Here is a 6,910-nt window from a genome sequence, read left to right as displayed (position 1 = left end):
ATTGTAATAGACTGACCCTGGGTTTTTAATGAAGAAAAAACTAACTTACAAAGGGCTCATTATGGGCCCATTAACAATCCACTAAGGGCCCATTAAGGCCCCATTATTGTAGGCCTAGTGGGGTCCATATATTAGGCCCATTAAAGGCCTAATATATGCGGGGCCTGACTTAAGTCAGGCCCAGATTTCCAACGGTCATATTTTTTACAAAAAAATATATGACCGTTGGAAGGAATTCCCTCGAGGGAATATTCCTTTCTAACTTGTAGGTGTTTTTTCTTCTTGTATAAAAGGGCTACAGATGCAGTAATAAATTATCCTTTTTGTGCCCTCAAAGCTCTGTGTTTCTCTCTCTCTCTCTGCGCACTGTCTCTTCCTCTCTCTAGTTTCTCTCTCCTCAGAAATCTTCAGGTACCGATGATGATAAATGTGCCATGAGAAAGTTAAAATGTAGTAAGTACATTGTAGAGCACGAGATGTACCATGGTAGTACAAATGCAGTAAACGTAGCATGTCAAATGGGTTAAACCAATCCTTAATGAAAAGAATATATAAGTCAATATAGTTCATGAATAAGACTAGCTAATATGTTATCATGATATCAAGTTTTATTAAGTTGAATGATAAATGGGACTAAAGGGTCACAAATGTAATATTAGAAGATGTTTGTAGATATATATGTTATTTTTCAGCACTTTCATATAAACTTATTTTAGATGCCTATGTTAGCTAGACCTAGGCATCCCACCTATTTCCTCATCTTTTCTCTACACCACTCCATCAAAAGGTCTTTATGATGTTCCAACAGTCCAGTGGTCGCAATGATGGATCTAGAAGCCAGGCGCATGAACAATGGGAATGCACTCTTCGAAGGAGCAACTCACTACAAGAACAAGGTCCCACACGATAATGTACTATTCCTTTTTTCCTTGGTCTATAATGAATTGGTTAACTCTTCCATGTCATTAAAAATAGTTTCAACCAGGAAATAATGTCCAGAGAATAAAACATTCATTTTTCCTGAACAGATTATAAATGCATATTAAAGCCTAAAATAAAATATTATAGTTTTAGAATCACGTTATAAATTTTCTTGATTTCATGGTTGTTTAAAAGATTTTCCTGACATTCATTTCTGATTGAAAATTTTTTTATGTCTTTAAATATGGTAAAAGACATAAATATCTTTGAATATATTGAACTATTTTCCATGGTGTTTCTTTATTTGCGAATAATAATGTAATTTTCCCACAGTTTTTGGATCCATTTATTTCACAAGCTTTATTTAAACACTTTCCATGATTTATTTTTAATTTTACTATATTAAATGCATAAATAAAAAATTATGATTTAGAACACTATAAATATATTTATAGATTTTATTAATTCTATTTGATAGTTTCAAAATTCAATTTATTTTATTTAATCCTCTCTTCCACCTCTAGCAATCTTGCTCAATTAAAGATATATCAATTATTCTTGATTTCCAATGATTGGATATGGTAAATAATTTACATGAGCTTAGCATTGAATAAAACCAATAAAAACTTAAATGATGATATCATGATAACTGCTTGGGTATCTTGGCTCCTACATGAACATAATATTCATGTGTGGTCAGGGAACTTGACTGATGGAGGACCATCCAGTCGAGCGCATCCAGACTTATCAACAGCCACTTTGCGGAGCCTGAGCGAATGTGAAGAATCCGTATTTCCGGTACCAGGTTGAGAAGCTGCAATCATGTCTTCTTGTTATGTGTCATGTCCATTTATGGTTGTATGATGGTCCATTCCTCGTGTATGGACCCCATCATCATGTCATTTCAATTCTATTTGTAACGTCTCATTACTGTAGGGAGGTCCACTACTGCGTGTGTACGGGCCTCTTCTGTGCGTGTTTGGTTTTGTTTTTAATGATTCAGTCTATACCTTTAGGGGGGGGGAGTCCATATTTGAATTCTTCACCCCTAAAGGACCCTTTTAAGGGAAAGCTCAAAAAGCTCCCCCCTTAAAAGGGCCCCACTAGGGCAGCCATAACTGCCCCTCTCTACTATAAGAAGAGAGGGGAGGCGAACGTGGGAGGCATGCCCTGTGTTGAACCAGTTTTTGAACTTGTGTTTTGAATGAGATTTCTTTTGCGTGAAGAAAATGATGTTCTAGGGTTTCTCTCGTGCATCTTCCCCTCAGGGAAGTTCTTCCATTTCTTGTTGTATTTGGGATCACTTTGCCCGCAGAGATTGCCAAGGTGGAACAGCACCGCTGACTGCTACGTTCCATTTGTTTCTGGACTCTCCAGTTCGATCGCACCAAGGCAATCACGTTGCCTTTCATCCACGGCCAGAGTCATTCCTTACTTAGGGCTTGCAGTTAGAAGATTATGTCGATCGTTGTCGCGGCAATGGATAGAGTTTCTATCCAACATTAGGAGGTCAAAGGAAGAATCTCATCCGCATCTTTGGCGCCCTCGGAACGTCGCACGTCGATCTTCCTCTGCCAGATCAAAATTGATGTACCCCCTGTGGTTTAGGGTCACACCCGACCCCACTGTTGAACGGGAAACCTTCCCTAACCGCACATTGGAGTACCACTGCCTTTGTCTTCTCACGAACATTCGATTTCTTTTGCCGTGCAACGACGTTGAATCTCACTCAATCGACACTCAACGGGATCGCGGAGTCTCACAGGCCGCCGATACTCTATCGACTATCGATCGTTATATCAATCAATGCCGGGAAGCGATCGCTTGATCAACTCTTGAACGACTGCTCTGTGGAACGCTATTATTTTGTGTCACGAAGGCCGGTCATTCACTGCCCTGGGGTGCTGTCGTGGTGATACTTTGTTTCCCGGGTCTCTTCAAGTATCTTGACGTGCTTCCCCTTGCATTGTTCCTTCACTACCAAGGTATCAGAACCCTCGCGCGTCTGAACATCGCATCACCTCCGTCTCCTTACACGAGCATGCCAACCAGACCAACTGGCCTTCTCAACCGATCGGACTGCAAATTGATTGAGGCACACGTAACAACCTGACACTACACAGATTGTTACATCGCAGGTTGTCCTGCCAATTTGGCCGACCCCCACAGGTTTCAACTTCTTCCCTTATTTATAGTATCGTTACGTCTCTTAGTACCGTCCTCGCTCACTCCTCTACTTCTAGAGATTTTGTTGTAGGATTAGCCGCTATGCTCGCGATAGAGATTTTCTTTTGGAGTGCCGGATTAGTGTCTTTCTCGGTGATTGACGTGGACACTCATGGACTGTGAAACGTCACTCTCTTCGTCGGCCTTGGAACTGTCATTAAACAGGATAAAAAATATCTCAGGTTACCTGATTGACATGCCATAGTAGCAGTAATTATGAAAATATTAACTGGTCATTAATTCCCAGGAAATTTGATCATTAGAAGTCTCATAAATCAGTCATAGTGGTAGACAGCTTCAAGGCACCATTCCTAATATGGAACAATGACTTACGAGTTATGATATTAAAGTCAACATGTAAGATATTGCAGATTCATTATCAGAATGTACCCTTACGAGCTTATTTATGGAGCAAACAAATCCAAGATATGACTCAAAGTTCCACAACAATATGGCTTTTGAGGATGTGTAGAAACAACCCAGATACTCAACATAAGTGATAGATGTTAAAGTTTGCTTCTTATTCATACTACATCCTGATACAACTCCCCGACTAAGTAAACAAGATACCCATATATTGATATTCTTGTCTACAAGTATCTGGAAAATTTGAGTTAGATAATCCCAAGACTTTGAGATATTTTGGTTCCTTACATGTAAGCATGATATGCTTTGTTCATTGTAGTTGAGTATGACCTTCTTCGCAAACTACCAATTCTATAATCTAGATTAACTTTGTAATGTTCCTAGATATCCAATGATGAATCAAAGGTCAGGTAAAGTACATATCATAGAACATTTGACAGGCCCAACTACTAAGGCATGTGGTTTTTGCATTCATAGTAAGTCTAACCTCATAAGAATGAGGTCCATCTAGTTTCATAGTTTTTTCAATATTAATGGCAGGGGCTTTACCCAGTGAAAAAATTCCATAAACATTTTTTCACCACATTTCATATATAAGACCTGTGTTAATTATGTCATTCTTGGTTTTTGAAAATGCTGAATGTTAATTTATTTTTACTCTAATGTGATTAGAGCGGTGAGAACATATACTTATTATTGTCCATCAGTAGTATAGTGACATCATTTTATTCCATTGAAAAAATAGTGATTCATTATTATTCTGATGTAATGTTTATCATGACATCTTTAAAATATGTGCAATCAGTTAATGAGATATAAGGAGATCAAAATACATAAATATTCCTTTTATAAAAATGATATCACTATTTTTGAATATTCCTTTCATAATAATACATCAGGTGTACATCCAAGTATCTAGTGAAAGTGTTGCTAGTTGATCCTAATTATACAATAAGTTCAATTGATATTATGGCCATAAGTGTAGAGACACTAAAGATTGATGGTTGATGCTATTTATGAAAGGAATAGACTGAGTTGACCAATCACAGTCATACAAGTAATCTTAGACTTATGCTTCATGGCCTTTAGAAAATTGGCTCTGATGCCACTGTTAGGCTATGGGCCATGATTTGAGGCTTGGAAGATACTTTTCTAATATGCTGAAGCTCAAATAATCTTAATTAGTCTCTAAAACTAATCGAATTTATGCTATATTTTGGAGAACTTGTTACATCTTTAAGTTTCTCTATAGGAGAGTTTTCTAAAGCCATTCACATGTCTGGTTTCTAGAAGTATGAATGTGATCAAGGGGCTCTTGGATATTCACTTCTTCTTATCTAACTCTTATATAAGTACTTGTTGATCTTCTCACCATAAAGACTCTTTGTTGTTGAGGGAGAAAAAAAAATTGAAGAAAGGGCCGCCCAACTTTGGTTGGCATTGGTGCCTAAAATGAGTGACCCTTCCCTATGTATGATTTAGTTAAAATTTTTCTTAAAACTCTGTTACATTAAGTACATCCATCAGTGCCATCTTTATCTTGTGCATGGTACCCTCTATGCCAATGTGTCATTCTAGTTAGTTCATTTAAGGACCAAATAACATCTAATAAGCATCTATAAGTCAGTGTTCTCTTGGCGGACAATCTTTTTCACTTAATCATCTGTATATACTTCTTATAATTAGGAGCTAATACCTATATGAATCCCATGACTAGAGACTCAAAAGTCATAGTTAAAATATAATTGTCCATTGGCCAGATGCCATTGGTGTCTCAAGTGAACATATACCTTAAAAATTTGTGACATAAATCAACCTGATTGATGTTTACATATAATACAATTCAGAGATTCACACCGGTCGCTTCAATGAATTTTTCTCTAAAGAGCACCACCCGTCTGCCATTGGTGTCTCCACAATAATAACCATAGATAGGATTAGACATACTGGATGTCCATCTCAAGTATGTTTCGTTTAGGAATATTTTCAATTGATGTTCAAAGACTAATCATCATTAGTGTATCATGATGTCATCATAATTCAATCGATCATCACAAATATTCATGTGTTTAATAATAAACATAACACAAGAATAATAATGAATGAATATTTATTCCAATGATCTTAAACAAAACATGGTGGTTTGATTTGAGGACATTATTCAAGGAAAAAAATGAATTAAATCCGTACCTAGGTAATTGATACAATGTAGATGACTCGAGCAAGATTAATTAAATTACCTTATTGGGAACTTATTCCACCATTGACTTGCTCATTTGGAGAATGCTGCTAGTCTATTCACGTGCTTAGCCTCTAGAGGTATCTATGTGACCAAATGATTGATGGATCTCCTCTCCACCATCTTTTCTCAAAGATCTGGTTCATTTTCTCACCATCAAAGGATCCTAGCAGAATGAGTGGATATCGGAACAAAGAAGACATGGGGGACAGATCTGATTGGCATGGTGATAACATCCTAAATTCGGTCTTTATTTCATGTTATTAGCACAATTTTATGCATTTAAAGAGCTTAAAATGGGATTGTTATCATATATTTACATGAAAATATTGTTTTCAAGTGATTTCTGATTTTTCCCTAATTTTCTAAATTTTAAAGGATTTATTGGAGCTTGAAATAACTATTTTTGAATGAAAATGGTAATCTTAATATTTAATTTCGAGATTTATCAGTATAGGGATGAATCAGTGAAATTTCTAGAATTTTTACGGTTTTTTAGGATTTTTCTGAGATTTATTTGAAGAGGAAATGCATTTATTCTAAGAAAAAAAAGATATATTTATAAGAGAAAAAAAGTATTGACATAATTTCTGAACTTTGAAGGCCTTTTTGCAAAAAGACCCTGAAAAGAGCTCTCGGTCGCGACTGCAGGTGTAAAGATATGATTTAAAATGTTTTAGGGTTTAATTGCAAATGATTGATTATTTGTTTTAATGTTTAAGAAAAAAAATAGAGGAGAGAGAATGCGCACAGGGTATATATGCAATTACCTGCGGGCGGCGTCATATAGCAATGCCAGTTTTTAAGAGGGTCCTTCTGACAAAATTTTAGGGATTCTTTCGGTCAGGCGACGTGGCTCCACGGTGACCGTTGGATGATTATCCAACGGCGCTTAATGAGCGCCAGCGCTGGGAGGTAACGTCACCGCCCGCACAGCGCATACAATGCGTGTGTAGAGCCAGTGACGTGGCAAACTATCAAAGGACAAGGCGAAGAAGAAACACACATGTTCGTGCGTATCAAAACGTATGCAAAACGTGACTTTTAAATTTTCTATTTTTTTTCTTATTTTCACCAGGGGGGTACGTGGAGCAAGGAGGATGCGTCCGCCTGGAGGAGTTGAAGAGTCGTCGTCCAATCAGCAGAAGACACCTCAGC

Source organism: Wolffia australiana, chromosome 9, assembly GCF_029677425.1.
Source record: "Wolffia australiana isolate 7733 chromosome 9, ASM2967742v1".
NCBI lineage: Eukaryota > Viridiplantae > Streptophyta > Magnoliopsida > Alismatales > Araceae > Wolffia > Wolffia australiana.
Note: the sequence above shows the minus strand (reverse complement) of the source record.